Source organism: Mirounga angustirostris, unplaced genomic scaffold (assembly GCF_029215605.1).
Source record: "Mirounga angustirostris isolate CCGP_5_RB_7025 unplaced genomic scaffold, mMirAng1.0.hap1 SCAF_5, whole genome shotgun sequence".
NCBI lineage: Eukaryota > Metazoa > Chordata > Mammalia > Carnivora > Phocidae > Mirounga > Mirounga angustirostris.
In genome coordinates, this window is record NW_026991713.1 from 26,048,374 (window position 1) to 26,066,642 (window position 18,269).

Genomic DNA, 18,269 nt, shown 5'->3' on the forward strand with positions numbered 1-18,269 from the left:
AACTACATCTCAAAATTGTAAAGAAGGAAAAACTTATATATACAAAAATTAAATACATTGAAAGGCTATAATATAAAGATGAAAAATAAAAAAGACTTCAACAAAAAAAGAAAACCAAAAAAAAAAAGAGAGAGAAAAAGAAAAACAGAACAACAAAAAAGTGAGTATGATCGGACAGGTGAGTAGAACAGAACCATACACTAGATGTTGGACATACTTGGTCTGTTTGAAGAAACTACATCCCAAAATTGTAAAGAAAGGAAAACTTATAGATTAAATACAATGAAGGGATAGAGTGTAAGTGTAAAAATGAAAGTTAAAAAAGATTTAAAAAAGGAATTGATAAATTGGTTGAAAAAGGAAAGAAAAAAATGCAAGTTGAAATACTAAAGAATCATGGGAAAAAAGCCATGAATGCTATGTGCTATATTCCCCTAGTGCTGGAGTTCTGCAGTTGTCATTGATCGGTGAACTTGGTCTTGGCTGGATGTTCTTGCTGATCTTCTGGGGGAGGACGCTGTTGGTGTTGTTTCTCAAGTGTCTTTGCCCCGGGTGGAATTGTACCACCCTTGCCAGGGGCCCAGCTAAGTAATCTGCTTCCATTTGCTCAGTGTGGCTTTTGTTCCCTGAAGGCTTTCCTCGAAGCTTTAGAGGATGAGAATGAAAATGGTGGCCTCCCAATTTCTGGTCCCAGAGCCAAAGGCTCGGGGCCCCACTCCTCAGTGAGCGCTCAGAGAAAAGCAGTCAATTGCTCCTGTCTCCCTAGTCTCCGACCTCACTCTTTGCTCACTTGGCCTGTGGCCAAGCGTTTCTATCTCTGGCATACGAGCCATTTGGAATCTTCAAATCCTGCAGACTCCTGCGGCGTGCTCCCAAGGGAGAAGGGGATTCTCGCTGGTTCTGTTGCTTGTTGGGCCCCTGCTTGAAGAGCAGTGGCCTGACTGTGCTGTGGTTCGCAGTTTATGACAACCCCCAGCCGAGAGCCCACTCCTTGGCTCACTCTGCAGGCGGCTTCCCTGCTCCGATGCCTGGGAGCTCTGCCGCACTCAGGCACCCCCGGTCTTCTGTGACCCTGAGGATCCTGAGACCATAACTGTCCAAGTGAGGGCTCCACCCCCCACTTAGCTGCCTGAGCAAACATCCCTCATTGGAGCAGACTTACAAAAGTTCTGATTTTGTGCTCCACTGCTGTATCACTTGCCGGTAGCCAGCTGATGGAGGCGCCCCCCCCCCCTTCTGTCTTCCCGTATGTTGCCTCAGATTCATTTCTCTGCACCTTCTACCTTACAGAAAGTGGTCGCTTTTCCTTTTGTAGTGTTGCAGCTATTTTCTTATATCTCCAGTTGATTTCACGGGTGTTCAGAATGATTTGATAGCTATGTAGCTGAATTCCTGGGACCAGACCAAATTAAGGTCTCCTACTCCTCCGCCATCTTGGACTCTCCCTAGCCATTCACTTTTTGATGAACCTGTGTTTGAGTCTCAGAAAAAAGGCTGCTACAAACATTTGTGTAGAAGTCTTCACATGGATATACTCTGATTTCTCTTGGGTGAATACTTATACATGAAATGGCTGGATTATATGGCAAGTATCTGACAGTTTCTTAAAAATTAAGTGATTTTCCAATTTTATATTTCCACCAGTAGTTTATAACAGTTTCAATTCTTCTACATTCTAGTCCATACTTTGTAAGATCAGCCTTTTAAGTTTTAACATTTTAATAGGTGTATGGTAGTATTACATTGTGTTTTTAGTTTGTATTTCACTAATAACTAATGATATTTAATGTCTTTTCAAGTGTTTATTTTACCATTTGTGTATCGTCTTTGGCAAAGTGTCGAAATCTTTTGGCCATTTTTGTTGTTGTTGAATTGAATTGTATTCTTATTTGGTTTTCTAATTCTTTATTCTGAATGTAAGTCCTTTATCAATATATGATTTATAAATCCTCCAATCTTGCTTACCTTCATTTGTGTTATGGTGTCTTTTAAATATGTAAGTTCCTAATTTTGATTTAAAAATTAACTTGTTAATTTTAATAAACAACCAATTTAAAGAAATCTTTACCTAACCCATGATTAAAATGATTTTCTTCTATGTTTTCTCTAAGAGTTTTATAGTTTTATGTTTATGTATACATTTGGAGTCAATTTTTGTTTATGGTGAGAGGTACAACTTGAAATTCATTTTTTGCATATGAATAGGCAGTTGTCCCAGGATGATTTGTTGAAAAGACTTTCCTGGCTCCATTGAATTGACGTTGTGTTTTTGTCAGATTAATTGGCCATATATGTTTGAATCTATTTCTGAACTTTATTCTCTTTTTTAGTGGATTTATGTGTCTGTGTTGACATGAATGCTGCGCAGTTTTGATTTTTGTTGCTTTTAGTAAGTCGTGAAATCCGGTAGTGCAGGTTCTCCAACTTTGTTCTTTTGGCTATTCCAGGTCTTTTGTGTTTCCATATGAATTTTATTATTTTATTTTAAGATTTTATTTTATTTGACAGAGAGTCAGCACAAGCAGGGGGGAGCAGCAGAGGGAGAGGGAGAAGCAGACTCCCAGCTGAGCAGGGAGCCTGATGTGGGGCTTGATCCCAGGACCCTGGGATCATGGCCAAAGGCAGATGCTTAACGGACTGCCACCCAGGCATCCCTACATATGAATTTTAGTATTAGCTTGTTAATTTCTATAAAGTTTTCTGGGATTTTGAATGGCATTGCATTGATTTTGGGGAGAAATTAACATCTTAATAATATCTTAACAATCAGATTACTATCTGATCCGTGCATGTGGTATAACTTACTATTAAACATGCTTTTTGAAAAATAGCCCGTTTTCCCATAATAAATAGCATGATGGTACAAGCATCATGAAGGCACGGTGCCTTCCACTTCTACCTGGCCCTTGTGATGTACTCAGTAAATATTCACAGAATGATAAATGAAGGTGATCCCTGAACACAAATGTTGGTACACATCTCTGATTAGTTTCTTAGAGTTAGTTCCTACATGCGGAAGTGCTAGGTCAAAGGATATGTTCATTTTTAAGGCTTTTGATTACCATAATGTCTCCAGAATTTTTTTTCAGCTGAAATATCTTGATGGATAATTGTTACAAGGCATGCATAACTGATTAGCAAACAGTGTTCTTGGTGGCATCCTTCCCCTTCTCTGAAACTACATTGTAAGCCTGTGGGAAAGTAGGATTCATAATCACAGAAATTTTGTGGTTCACTTTTGTCATTGACTAATTTTTAAAAAATATTTATTTGACAGAGAGCACAAGCAGAGGGAGGGGGGAGGCAGAAGGAAAGGGAGAAGCAGATTCCCCGCTGAGCAGGGAGTCCGATGCAGGACTCGATCCCAGGACCCCAGGATCATGACCTGAGCCGAAGGCAGATGCTTAACCAACTGAGCCACCCAGGTGTCCCATCATAACTAATTTTACTGGACTTGGGAGTTAGGAAGATGACGCAAAAAGTAGAAGATTATATAGTCTTTCCTTTGAGGAACTTACAGTTTCTTTAGAAAGATAGTTTACATAATTGTAAAGCACTAGAGGGGAAAAGTGCAGATGTGATAGAATATAGAGTAAATATTCTGAGATAAGCCCAAGAAGGCAGAAAACAGTGGAGCAGAAAGACGGGAAGAAGCTATTTATGTTTACTTTTAGAGTAACTGTAAGCTCTGAAAGTAGTTTCTTGATTGTTTAGACCATAGGGTTTTAGGTTTGATTCTGACCTTGATTTGTGGATTAATTGAAGAGTTTAAGAAGGTATTTTAATTTGGCATAACTATATGAACACAGTTTTGAAGGCAAGAGTTATCAACATGTATGAGGGACTGTAAAGCATACTTAATTGACTCTAGCAAAGGAGTGCTGGGAGGCAGCAAAATGAAATGTTTGCTTTTGTATAGGGAGTTGGCTGATGCAGGGTTTTGAGTTTGGCTGAGAAGTTTAGCTTTGATCCAGTAAATAATAGGAGGATTATAAAAGTGTAGTTATAGTGATGAACACATTGTATGAGAAAGATTGTCCTGGTGGATATTTGTAGATTATATAAGGATGAGGAAAGACCAAAATCTGGCACATGTTTAGGAGGCTTCTCTTAAAATAAACCAAGTGTAAAATATTTGCAGTTTTGCCCTAGAGGGTGATGGCTCTAGAAATGAAGAAGAATGATTAAAATCAAGAGACAGATGAAGAAGAATCAGCAAGATTAATAATTTATTACTAACGGGAGTCGGGGAATGAGTTGTGTACTAAGAAATAAGGAGAGGATAGTGGTAATTTTTTTTTAAAGGAGGTAGATGGAAATTTGAAGTTAATGAGTTTAATTCCTATGTTGAGCTTCCGTTGTGGATGGGACATGTGATTAGAGTGGGAGTTATGAGGTGCGTTAGGAATGTGGGTGTAAATTTGAGTGTCATTCAAATAGGTGTAAAAAATGAAGCAGTGAGAGAAGCAACTTGACTTTTCTTATAGAGATGCATCAGTGGATCAGAGATTCTCTGGTGACTGGGAGAAAGGGAAAAAATAAGGGAGAGAGAGGTCAAAGAGAAGGTGATCATGGTCCTGTGAGAAGAATATTTCAGAGATTCATAAAGGTGATTGTGTGCAAAGGGTGTTATTAACCTTTATGTTTACTAGTATTAGCATAGTTTAGTAAACAAACTTGATGAAAGATGATTATAAGTTCTGTTAATTATTGGGTTAATCAAGATTGAAATTTTTAATGTAATATCTATTTGAGAAGAAAGGAGTAATGACAAAATTATTGTCATAGCTCATAAACCATATGTCAGTTAGTATTCTCATGTAAAGGGATTGCCATTGTTAGAAATTTTGCCCCAGATTTCAAAAGTAGTTTATTGTTGCATCATTAAAAAAAAACAAACAAACTTACACTACTAATTTTAGCTTAATTGAAGGGAATAATATAATACTTTATAGTTTGTAAGGTGCTTTAGCCTATGTAATATGATGCTATTTAAAGTTTTTTTTTTGTCTTTAATTTTCTTTTCTTTTTTTTTAAGATTTTATTTTGTGAAGTAGTCTCTACACCCCACGTGGGGCTTGAACTCACAACCCCGAGATCAAGAGTCACATGCTCCACCAACTGAGCCAGCCAGGTGCCCCTTCTTTTCTTTTTTAAAAATTCAGTTTATTTAAACAATCAAAACAGATCATTCATTTTTCCCCACCCTTCATCTCCTGCCTTTGGCAACCACCAGTCTATGAGCTTGGGGTGTTTGTGTGTGTGCGGGGAGGGCACTTATTTTACTTATTCACTTGTTTATCTCTGTCTGACTTACTTCACTTAGCGTAATGCCCTCAGTATCCTTCCAAGTTATCACAAATGGCAAGATTTCATTCTTTTTTAATGGCCGAATAATATTCCATTGTGTGTCTGTATCCCAATTTTCTTCTCTATTTATCCATTCATGGATACTTAGGTTGTTCCTGTATCTTGGCCATAGTGAATATTGCTGCAGCACGTATGGGGGTGCATATATCTTTTCAGGTTAGCGTTTTCATTTTCTTCTGATAAATAGCAAGAATGGAATTGCTGGATCATATAGTAGTTCTATTTTTAATTTTTGAAGAGCCTCCATTACCTTATTTTTCCAAATGGATTATTGTACATGTTCATTCCACCTCAACATATGATCTTGGTCTTTCCTATTTTCTAAACCAGTTTTATTATACTTCTGGTGTAAAAATACTTTCCAAGGTAAGTTATTGTTTAAAAAGCCTTACCACAAGGTGTCATTGTAACCTATAAAAAGAATTTCCATGTAAACATGTGCAGTACCAATTTTTATATTTCCTTGTATTTTTTTTTTTTTAAAGGTTTTATTTATTTGACAGAGAGATAGACAGAGCTAGAGAGCACAAGCGGAGGGAATGGCAGCGGGAGAGGGAGAAGCAGGCTCTGCACTGAGCAGGGAGCCTGATGGTGGGGCTCGATCCCAGGTCCCTGGGATCATGACCTGAGCCGAAGGCAGATGCTTAACCATCTGAGCCACCCAGGCACCCCTATATTTCCTTGTATTTTTAAGTCTCTTTTTTTGTTCCATATTTTGCAGTTATCTTTTAGGGTATATTGTGAATCTCTTATATTAAAGGGAAAAATAGAGTAGTCGTGTTCTTCAGTTCTCATATTTTTGCAAAAACATATGCTTTCCACCCACGAATTTCTTAAGACTATGTTGCTATAGAGATGATTGTTTGAAGGAAAGAATGAGGAGGAGTTACAGGAGGTGGACATTTAAAGAACAAAATACTTATTTTATGTCTTTGTTCTTGACAGAGCAAGCTTTAGTGTTTACCCCTCTCCTGATAAAATCCCTATGGAAGAAAGGTAGATATTTTGAGTGTTGTACTATGATGGTATTTGCATTTACTAAGATGATTTTGCAAAGGTTCCTTGCTTGATTCTTTTTTCATATGGAGAATTGGTGCTTGTAATCTTTGAAACAACCTTTCTTCTACTTTAACTGGATTTCATTTTGCTTTTGCTTTTTCTTTCCTGATTTTCTGGTTGGTCTTTTAACTAATAATGTTAAAATACCCTACTAATTTCTTTTACTTCTACCTCTAAATTTATTTTCAGGACCATTCCCTGTTGACTACTTGCTGCCACTATTTTAGTTCATATCTTTATCTTTACTGTCCCAGCCTTTTCATCTTCTTTTCTCTAGGATCGCCCCTCTACTCCACCCCAGTTTATTCTACACACCTTGGATAACCTAGTTATTTTTCTTAAATACAAATCTGAAACCACCCTATACTGTCTCTCATCCACCCACAAGCTTAAAACATTCCATTGGCTCTTCTAGACCCCAGGATAAACTCCAGTCTCTTGCACATTGCATTGCCTTCAAGGCCCTGCCCTACCTCTGCAGGCTCATCTGTTCCCCGCCCCTTTATCTCCTACCCACAGAGTTGTCTTCCATCTCCATGCCTTCCTTACTGGATATTTCTTCTCTGCTTCTTTCTTTATCTCAGGATTACCCTCTTTGTGAAGTCTTTCTTGACAGCTTCTCTAGCAGAATTAGGCCTCTCGGGGCACCTGGGTGGCTCAGTTGGTTAAGCGACGGCCTTCGGCTCAGGTCATGATCCTGGAGTCCCGGGATCGAGTCCCACATCGGGCTCCCTGCTCAGCGGGGAGTCTGCTTCTCCCTCTGACCCTCCTCCCTCTCATGCTCTCTGTCTCTCATTCTCTCTCTCTCAAATAAATAAATAAAATCTTTAAAAAAAAAAAAAAAAGAATTCCCTGCTATCTATAAATATATTGCATTGTTTTATACTTTTAAAAGTTTTGAATTTATATATTACTTGGAATTGGTAATATATGCACATGGCAAAAAAATTTTTAAGTACAAAAAGGACTTAATAAATAGTAAGTTTTCTCTTATCCTTGTTCAGTAAGCAATTGTTGGTTAACATGTATATTTCACTGACCCACATGAACTCATTGAGGGCAAGGATTTTCACTTATTTATTACTGTATCCCTATACCCAACAGAGTCTAGCATATAATAGACACTTGGAAAATGTCTGTAATACTTTTTTTTTTAATGAGGTGGAAGACAATGCCCTACTCTTTCCAACACCAGCATTTTATTTTATGTATTTATTTTTAAAGATTTTATTTATTTGTCAGAGAGAGAGAGCACACAAGCAGGGGGAGTGGCAGGCAGAGGGAGAAGTAGGCTCCCTGCTGAGCAAGGAGCCCTATGTGGGACTCCATCTCAGGACCCTGGGATTGTGACCTGAGCTGAAGGCAGACACTCAACTGACTGAGCCACCTAGGCAGGCATTCATCTGTAATACTCTCTCTCTCTCTTTTTTTTTAAAGATTTTATTTATTTGACAGAGAGAGACACAGTGAGAGAGGGAACACAAGCAGGGGGAGTGGGAGAGGCAGAAGCAGGCTTCCCGCCGAGCAGGGAGCCCGATGCGGGGCTCGATCCCAGAACCCTGGGATCTTGACCTGAGCCAAAGGCAGGTGCTTAACGGCTGAGCCATCCATGCACCCCTGTAATACTCTTGATATGGGCAAGTTCTTCCTTGTGATCTGCTTATTTCTATATGCCCCTCAGAGCTCTCTTAGTATAAGTGGACCAGTCAGTAAATATGGTGTGGTGGCCACTTCATAAATACTGGTTGTTTAATTGCCTTTTTTTTTTTTTGTAAGATATGGTTTTAAAATTAACCTGTATGCCTTGAGAATGACTTTTATTTATTTCCTTTTTCTAGTTCGGAAAAATTTTATACTTTCTGGTAGAGCCTCAAAGATGAAAAAGAGCATGTTTATGTAAACTCGAGCAAACATATCAGTTGAATACATCAACACATTTTTTTTCAATTTTTTTTTCTTTTAACTTTTCATACTAAGGCATAAAGCTCATGGAAATAATTCAGATTTATTAAAAAAAAATACAAATAATTTCCAGCATATGTTGTCAGATCAGAAGGGCTTCATTTTGTATTACAAGCTATGTGGTAGTTTTATCTATTTCAAGTATATGGGCCTATGAGCAAAGACGCCTCTACAACTCACACAGAGGTAGTAAGTACTCATAAATCTTTTGGCAAGTCCCATGTTATATGCAAGAGAGCCTACACTAAGAAACAAAATGAATTTGAAGTATGGTTTAGGCAACCGTCATCTTTGTTTTTCAGATCACAACTTTTTGGAGACTTTTGTAACTTATTTCTAAGTATTTGAGGTTGACTGGTTACTATATCCTATTTTCTAAAATTCTTTTGTGTGAATTAAGCTGTGCGGAGGCAGGCAGTGCAATTATAAGAATAAAATAACATTTTAATTCAGAGTGCTTGGTGGTTGATTGCTAACCACTCTAATACATATCTTCTTCCCTTCCTCTTTCCTTGCCGTCCCGTTTCATTCTAAGACACAGTTATGGGGCCTGGCACCTTACCAGGGTTTTGAAGGGTCTGTTCCCAGCTGCACTTCAGGTTTTGGCAGGGTGTCAAGTTGTGACATTTTTTTGTATACAGGACACCCTGGGATGGCTATCCAAAAGCTTTTTGGGTGACTTGTAATATGCTCTCTGGATTTTAAAGACATTAATTTCTAACGTTTTGTTTTAAGTGCAGTGTAATGCCTGATGCAGTTCTCCTTAGACTTTTAATGTTTTTAAAAAACAACATTCACTTCAGGGGCATGTAGTATTTAAAGCATTGTTTTGAAATGTTCAAAGGCATAGCATTTGCTTTTTAATGGAATGTGTTTTGGAAGCTTTCCATGAGTATCAGCAGCTGTGCTTTTAGAATATTTTGAGTTTCCATCCTTTTGGGCAGACATTGTACCACTGCTTAAGAAATACAGCTCCTGTACAAAAGAGAATGTCATAGGTAGGTCTCTAGAGCTGGGACTAGTCAAAAGAAGTGGTAGGAAGGACAACTGGGTATGGCTATATGGTAGTAAGAGCTGTAAGGAGAGGAAGATGAGGTATTTGGAGAGGGGTTGTGCTGAGTCTTTAAAAAAACTGTCTTTCACAGAGAGTAGTTCATCTAATAAGTGCTCCCTGATTAACAGGCTGATCAAAGTAATCTGTTTAACCAACCAACTTCCTCCCTTCCTCCCTTCCTCCCTTCCTTCCTTCCTTCCTTCGACTTTATTTATTTGAGAGAGAGAGAGTGCAAGTGTGAGAGAGAGAAAGCATAATAGGGAGGAGGGTCAGAGGGATTAGCCGACTAGAGGGAACTCTGTCCCTGGACTCCAGGATCATGACCTGAGACAAAGGCAGACCCTTAACTGACTGAGCTACCCAGGCGCCCTCACTGTTGTTTTTTAAAAGTTTGTTTCAACCATGTACTTTTAAAAATTTGCGTTGTAAGTGTATTTGGTAAACTCTGTACAATAAGAATTGCTTCTTTTATTATATGGTTTGAGTGCCTAATAACATTTCTGTGTTCTGTAATTGATACCTGTATATTGACTGGTTGAAATCAGAAAAACCTGATTATGGTATGAATTGAAAATTGTGATAGAAATTTTGTGTTTGCGTAAAATTTATTATGAGTAATAGAATGAAGAGAAAGCCAGTGTATTAATTACCTGTAGCTATTGGAACACATACTGACTGGGCTTAGAACATAAAAATTTATTCTTTCACAGCTTAGAGACCAGAAGACTGAAATCAAGGGTTGCACTTTCTGCAAAGGCTCTAAGGAAGAATCTTTCCTTCCAGCTTCTTATGGCTCCAGGCATGCTGTAGCTCCAGCATCTCTGCCTTTTTGGTCCCATTGGTGCTACCTCTTCAGACTGAAAAATTCTCCTGCCTCACTCTTACAAGGATACATGTGATTGCATTTAGGGCCCACCCATATCCAGGATAAACTCCTTTTAAAATCCTTAATCACATGTTTTGCTATATAAGATAATATCCTTAGGTTACAGAGATTAGGAAGTGACATAGCTTCCTTTGGGCCAGCATTCAGCCCAGTACAGTCTGGAAGCCACAGTTACGGAAGTGGATGTAAAAGTGAATCAGACCTAAAGCAGTATTAGAATGGTGAACATAGTTATTTGATATTTTTGAGCTATTATGTGCCTGTGTTTGTTTTAGGTGTGGGGTTATAGAGATGAGTAAGACCTGTTTCTTGCCCTGGAAAAAGTTACACTGCATTTGTTACATATACTAAAATAAAAGATGGAAGACAGAATGGTTACCTAATTATGTTTGGGAAAGTCAGAAAGTACTTCATGGAAGAAGTAATGTGCTCCTGAACAAGATTTTGAAGGCTGATGAGGAATTCACTAGAACGATTACAGAGGGATAGAAAAGGCCTTCAGGACAAGAAAATTAGTATTTGCAAAGACATGGAGGTAAAAAACAGCAGGGTGTGCTCAGGAGTGTATGAGATAAATTTTTAAAATTTGCATTTGTTTCTAATATACAAATTGCTCTCATTTTACCAGTTGCAAAGTAAATGTTCTTTGTTGCAAACATTTTTAAAGTACAGATCTTTTCCTAGATTAAGAAGATCTTTGGCCATTAAATATAGGAGTGGGGGGGGTGGGTAGCGCTTCAGGGAAATGCAAATTACAACCACAATGAGATATCACTTTACATCCCTTAGAATGGCTAAAATTAAAAAGACTGTGTTAAAGTAATTAAACAAGGAGGCTCTTAGACTGAGGTGGCTCTAATGCCCTGTTAGCCTATATAAGCAAACCAGAGCCTAAGCCAGAATCCATGCACTCGAATTCAAGAAAATGAAACAACTAATCACAACCAAGTAGGCTTTCCTGATTAAGGCAACTCTTTAAGCTATATTCATCACATAATTTCCTTCCTTTACTTCCATATTTTCTGTATAAAAACCACTCCACTTACTCCTCTTGGTGGTGTGCTCCTAACCACTTTCACTCTGGCACTGCCTGATTGGAATTGATGTGTATGCTCAAATAAACTCTTGAAAATTTTGTCTTAGACAGGAATGTCCACTATCACCACTTTTATTCAACATAGTACTGGAAGTTCTAGCCACAGAAATCAGATAACAAAAATAAATAAAAGGCATTTAAATCGGCAAGGAAGTTTCAGTAAAACTTTCATTATTTGCAGATGACGTGATGGTATATAGAGAAAACCGAAAGACTCCACCAAAAAACTGCTAGAACTGATAAATGAATTCAGTAAAGTTGCATGCTACAAGATCAGTGTACAGACGTCTGTTACATTTCTGTACACCAATAATGAAGCAGCACAAAGAAAATTAAGGAATCAAGCCCATTTACAATTGTACCACAGTAAGGTACCTAGGAATAAACCTAACCATATACACAATGGAATATATATATGTGTGTGTGTGTGTGTGTGTGTATGATCATATACACAATGGAATAATATTTAGCCATAAAAAGAAAGCAAGCTTGCCATTTGCAATGACGTAGATGAATTTAGAGGATATAAAGCTAAATAAGTCAGAGAAAGACAAATACCATATGATTTTACTCATATGTGGAATTTAAGAAACAAAGCAAATGAACAAAAGAAAAATATAAAAAGGCAAACCAAAAAAACAACTCTGGACTATAGAAAACAGATGGTTACCAGAGTGGAGATTGAGGGGGAATGGGTGAAAGGTGAAGGGGATTAAGAGTATGCTTATTTAGATGAACACTGAGTAATATGTAAAATTGTTGAGTCACTATATTGTATACTGAACCTAATATAACACTGTATGTTAACTACAATGGAATTTAAAGAAAGTAAAAAGAAATTGGTGAAATTTTTTTTAAAAGGACAGTATTTTTTAATTTTTTAAAAGGTTTTATATAAATTCCAGTTAACATGCAGTTGATATTAGTTTCAGGTATAGAGTATAGTGATTCAGCACTTCCATACATCACTGGTGCTCATCACAACAAGTGCAAACTTAGGTAATTGGTCTGTTCAGATTTTCTGTTTCTTCCTAGTTCAGTTTTAGGAGGTTACCTGTTCCTAGGAATTTATCAATTTCTTCTAGGTATGTCCATTTGTTGGCACATAATTTTTTATAATATTCTCTTACAGTTGTATTTCTGTGGTGTCACTTGTTATTTTTCCTCTTTCACTTTTGATTTTGTTTGAGTCCTCTTTGATTCTTTTTCCTTTTTTTTTTTTTTTATGAGAATCGCTAAAGGTTCATCAGTTTTGTTGATCCTTTCAATGAACTAGCTCCTGGTTTCATTGATCTATTATTTTTTTCAGTTTCTGTTTTCTTTATTTCTGCTCTAATCTTTATTATTGTCCTTTCTTCTACTTGGTTTGGGTTTTGTTTGTTCTTTTTCTAATTCCTTTAGGTGTAAGGTTATGTTATTTGAGACTTTTCTTCCTTCTTGATGTAAGCCTATATTGCTATAAACTTTCCTGTTAGAACAGCTTTTCCTGCATCCCAAAGATTTTGGATCATTGTTTTCTTTTTCATTTGTCTCTATGTATTTTTTATTTTCTCTTTAATTTCTTGGTTGACCCATTGTTTAGTAGCATGTTATTTAATCTCCATGTATTTGTGCTCTTTCCAGATTTTTTTCTTGTGGTTGTTTTATAGTTTCATAGCATTGTGGGCAGAAAAGATGCCTGGTATGACTTTAATCTTTTTTAATTTGTTGAGACTTGTTTTATTATCTAATATGTGACCTGTTCTGGAGAATGTTCTGTTCTGGAGAATATGCACTTGGAAAGAATATGTATTCTGCTGTTTTAGGGTGGAATGTTCTGAATATATCTGTTAAATCCATCTGGTCCAGTGTGTCATCCAAAGTCTCTATTTCCTTGTTGATTGTTTGGATGATCTGACCATTGATGTAACTGGGTTGTTAAAGTCCCCTACTATTACTGTATTACTATCAATATAGTTTATAATTGCTTATAATAATAGCTTATAAATATTTACAATTGTTATATCTTCTTGTTGGGTTGTCCCCTTTATGATTATATAGTATTTTTCTTTGTCTCTTGTTACAGTCTTTGTTTTAAAGTCTGTTTTGCCTGATGTAAGTATTTCTCCTCTGGTACTTCTTCTCACATCCATTTATATGATAAATGTTTCTCCATCCCTTCACTTTAAATCTGCTGGTGTCTTTAGGTCTGAAATGAGTCTCTTGTAGGCAGCATATAGATGGGTCTTGTTTTTTAATCCATTTCATCACTGTGTGTCTTTTGATTGGAGCATTTAGTCCATTTATATATAAAGTAATTGTTGATAGGTATGTACTTGTTGCCATTTTGTTACCTGTTTTACAGTTGTTTTTGTATCTGTGGGACAAGGTGAGCTATGGGTCTTCATATTTTGCCATCTTCCCCAGATGTCTTATTGTTTGTCTTCTGACAACAGGCAACACCAAATTTTGGCAAAAATGTGAAGCAAACAACTCTCATGTTTTTGGTTGAAACAGAAAATAGTATAACCACTATGGAAAAAGATTTGTCAGTTTCTTATAAAGTTAAACATACACTCCATGATCCAACAATTACTTACACTTATATATTTACCCCCTCCCCAACTGAAAACATGTCCACAAAAAGTTTTGTACAAGAATGCTCATAGTAGATTTATTCATAATTAATATTCATAATAACCAGAAATAGTCCAAATGCCCATCAATAAGAAAATGGGTAAACAAAATATGATACTTAACAGTAGAATACTTTTGGATTCTTCATTTGTGAGCTCATGGAATTGTATACTTAAACTTGTGCATTTTATTAAATGTAAATTTTACCTTGAAAACAAAAAGACTACACCTAAGAGAACTGGTGGATTGGATGGTCTGTTTTCTATATCCATGTGATGGCTGAAGTTGTGGTAGCTTCACAACCATAAGGAGAAGTAAGCCTACAGAATGTGTTGGCAGAAGTATGGTGTCAATTTTAAACATAAAATATCCAGTTATTTCACTAGCAAGAAGAGTTTATTTAGGAATAGCAGGGGAAATACCCCCAAATGCAGTTTGGGACATAGAAACTATGGCAAACCATAAGCACGTCCAAAGAACAAAGGAGAGGAGCATTCTTTTATATAGAAAAGGAGGGATTTGAGAGGGGTTGTTTGGAAAGTCCATCAGAGAGGAGTGAGAGTTTGGGGTTGTGGCAGCTTTTCATTGGCTGAGTTGAGGTAGGTCTCAATGGTTGGTTTGTTGCTGGAAGGAGAAGATCTTATTTCCTCCTGCTTGGAGTAGTAAAGTAAGCTTCTTCTTCCTGTTGGGGTTTGTAAACAGCAGTGAGTGGTGGGATTGAGAGAGATCTTGGAGAGATCTTCAAGGGAGATCTCTTCCTTGAAGGCCTCCTATTTCCCTCTTAAATGAGGTTTTCTTTACTCATTTTCAGTGAAAAAGACCAGAATCATTGATGATACTGAGCCCAATTTTTGAATGAAAATTTAAAACTTTGAATTTTAGAATTCAAAATTCTGAATGCTTAAAAAAAAAAACAACACCTGAATTATAAAAAAGCAGAAAAGTGCACAAAAACTGTCCTTTTGAGTGATTTACAAAGCAAACCCCCCATGTAACCACAAGTATTAAGAGTAGAACACTGCCAGTCTTTTCTCAAGTAATACTATCCTGACTCTTATGTCAATCACTTTCTCTCTTTATAGTTTTATTTATTTGAGAGGGAGATTGTGTGAGAGAGAGAGAGAGAGAGCGAGCAGGAGAGGGGGGAGGGGCAGAGGGAGAAGCGGACTCCCTGCTGAGCAGGGAGCCCGACATGGGGCTTGATCCAGGGACTCCAGGATCATGACCTGAGCCAAAGGCAGATGCTTAACCGACCGAGCCACCCAGGCGCCCCGTCTCTTTATAGTTTTATAGCCTAAACAAACCTAAACATGTATCCACTAAATATTAGAGTTTTGCCTGTTTTTAATTTTTTCTGAACTTTATGTTTAGAAAAATTTTGTATGCTTTTGTGCCTGGCTTCTTTCATTTGCACAATATGTGTTTGATGTTCACTTGTGTAGAGTGTATCTGTAGGTTATTTTCATTGCTGTATAGTGCTAGTTTCATTATGCCACAATTTGTGTCTTCAAGAGCTGTTAATGGACATTTGGTTTGTTTCTAGGTTTCATTTGGGAATAGTACTGTTATGAACAGTAATAATACAACAGAAATCTCTTGGTGTACCTGTACTCACATTTCAGTTGAGTATATTTCAAGTAGAGGAATTGTTGAGTCATAGTATATAAATATCTTTAACTTAAGTAGAGAATGCTCAGTTTTTTCTAACATGGATATGCCACTTTACACCACAGCTTGTTGCTTCCCATCTTTTTCAACGTGTTATGGTCAGTCTTTTTAGTTTTCTCATTGTGATTTTAATTTTATAAAGAAATCCTACACATGAATATATAAAAAGAATTCAATAAAAATAGTTGGGCAAAAGGTTCAAATAAACATTTCACAAAAGAGGACATCCAAATGGCCCATTGACAAAGAAAAGTTGCTCAGTTTTCTTCCTTTTCAGGGAAATTGCGTTTTAGCTTTCTTTGGTATGTTTTTTTCCTGCCCTGGGTTACTGAAAATATTCTCTAGCAACTTTGTTCTTTTGCTTTTTCACATTTAAAGCTTCAGTCCAACTACAGTTAATTTTAGAGTGTATTGCAAAGTTGGGCCCAGTTTCCTTTTTTTATATAAGGTGATCTGGTTGTCTCAGTACCTTTTATTGCAGACTTCTGTTTCTTCGCTGATTAGCAAAACTGCCTGTGTTCTTAAATGTCTTACATGGGTGGATGTGTTTCTGGGCTGTATTCTGATCTCTTGATATCTTTGTCTATAATTAATTCAGTGCCATACCAGCTTAATTACTGTAGATTTAAAATATCTTGATATCCAGTAGTTAAAGTCCTCCTGTCTTGTTTTTAAAAATTGTTTCTGCTGTTCTTTAAAAATGTTTCTGGCCTTTGTATTTCCATGTAAATTTCTGAATCAATGTGCTAAATTTCACACGCACACACACACACCTATTTGCTAGGATATTGATTGGTGTTGCATCTATAGATCAGTTTGGGGGAGAATTTATATCTTTAGAACATTATTTTCCAATGTATGGTATGTATCTCTATTTACCTAGGTCTTTTTTAGTTTCTCTAATGGTATCTATATAATGGTTAGCACATCTTTTGCCTAGGCATTTGATGTTTTTTGATGCTGTTAAGAATGTCTTTAAAATATTTTGTTGCTGGGGCGCCTGGGTGGCTCAGTTGGTTAAGCATCTGCCTTCGGCTCAGCTCATGATCCCAGGGTCCTGGGATCGAGCCCCACGTCGGGCTCCCTGCTCAGTGGGGGGCCTGCTTCTCCTTCTTCTGCTTGCCTGTCTATCTGCTTGTGATCTCTCTCTCTGTCAAATAAATTAATAAATAAATCTTTAAAAAAATAATTTTATTGCTGATATGTAGAATGCAATTAATTTTTTATATATTCATCTACCTCGCAATTATATTAACTTCTAATGATTTCTCTTTAAATTCTTTTGGGTTTTCTACATACACAATTAGAACAGCTATATATAAGGAAAGTTTTATTTTTCCTTTTCCAATTATTTTTACCTTTTATACTTTTGTTCCACATTTTTTGTACAGTGTCAAATAAAATTGATCATGGACATCCTTGTTTTGATCACATTTTGAAAGGAAGGCATTGAAGAATTTAGAATCAAGAGTTTATTCTTTTTTTTTCTTAAGTTTTATTTAATTGACTGAGAGATTGAGCAGGGCGGGCAGGGGGGAAGGTGGGGAAGGAAAGAGAGTCCTAAGCAGATGCTGCATGAAGTCCGACATAGGGCTTTATCTAATGACCCTGAGATCATGACCCGAGCTGAAACCAAGAGTCTGATGCTCAGCCAACTGTGCCCCCCAAGTGCCCCTACTGTATTCTTTTTGTATACATCTTTTACCAAATTGATGTGCTTTTCAGTTCCTAGTTTGCTAAGTTTCTTTTTTTATCCTGTGGTAAATTCATATAACATAAAATTTAATGTTTTAAAGTGTGCAGTTGGGTGGCATTCCATGTGTTCATTGTGTTGTACATCTACCACCTCTGTCTAGTTCCAAAACATTTTATCACCTCCAAAGATAACTCTATGTCCATTAAGCAGTCACTCTTTCTCTCTTCCCCCAGCCCCTTGCAGCCACCAATATACTTTCTCTCTCTGTGGATTTTGGATATTACTTATAAATGGAACCATACTCTGATGACACAAATGATAAATGTTTTCTTTTAGTCCCACAAGTTCTTGAACATGTATTATTTACTTTTTATGTTTATTTTCTATTGTTCAAGTTGAGTAATCTCTGTTCTGTCTTCCAGTTCATTAATTCTTCTCTATTTCTGCTGTTGAGCTCATAGTTAGATTTTTATTTTGGTCATTATATTTTTTCAGTTCTAAAGTTTCTACTTGGTTCTTTTTTATATCTTTTATTCTTTGCTGATACTTGTATTTCTTTGCTGTGTCTTTCTCTTTTTTTGTTTATTTCAAGCTTGTTTGCACTTGCTCATTGAGATATTTTTAACATGACTTGTTTGAAGTCTTTGTTGGATAACTTTATCTGTCGTCTCAGTGTTGACGTCTATCATGGTCCTTTTACATTCAATTTGAGATCTTCCTTGTTCTTTTTTTTTTTTTTTTTTTTTGAGATTTATTTATTAGAGAGGGAGAGAAAGAGAGCGGAGAGAGCGTGTGTGCACAGGGAGAGAATCCTGAAGCAGATCCCCGCTGAGTGTGGAGCCGGACAGGGGGCTCCATCTCA

General features: G+C 36.9%; 1 protein-coding gene across 6 annotated transcripts in view; it reads left to right on the forward strand.

The window, feature by feature from the left end:
* Positions 1-18,269, forward strand: part of CEP83 (centrosomal protein 83) — a 148,523-nt gene that overhangs the window by 18,461 nt on the left and 111,793 nt on the right. Inside the window, exon 2 of one of the 6 annotated variants that reach the window (XM_054506882.2) lies at positions 5,039-5,134. The exons of the other annotated variants lie outside the window; for them this stretch is intronic. The gene's annotated coding sequence lies outside the window, so the exon portion shown is untranslated. The remainder of the gene's footprint in view (positions 1-5,038; positions 5,135-18,269) is intronic. 6 annotated transcript variants of the gene reach the window in all.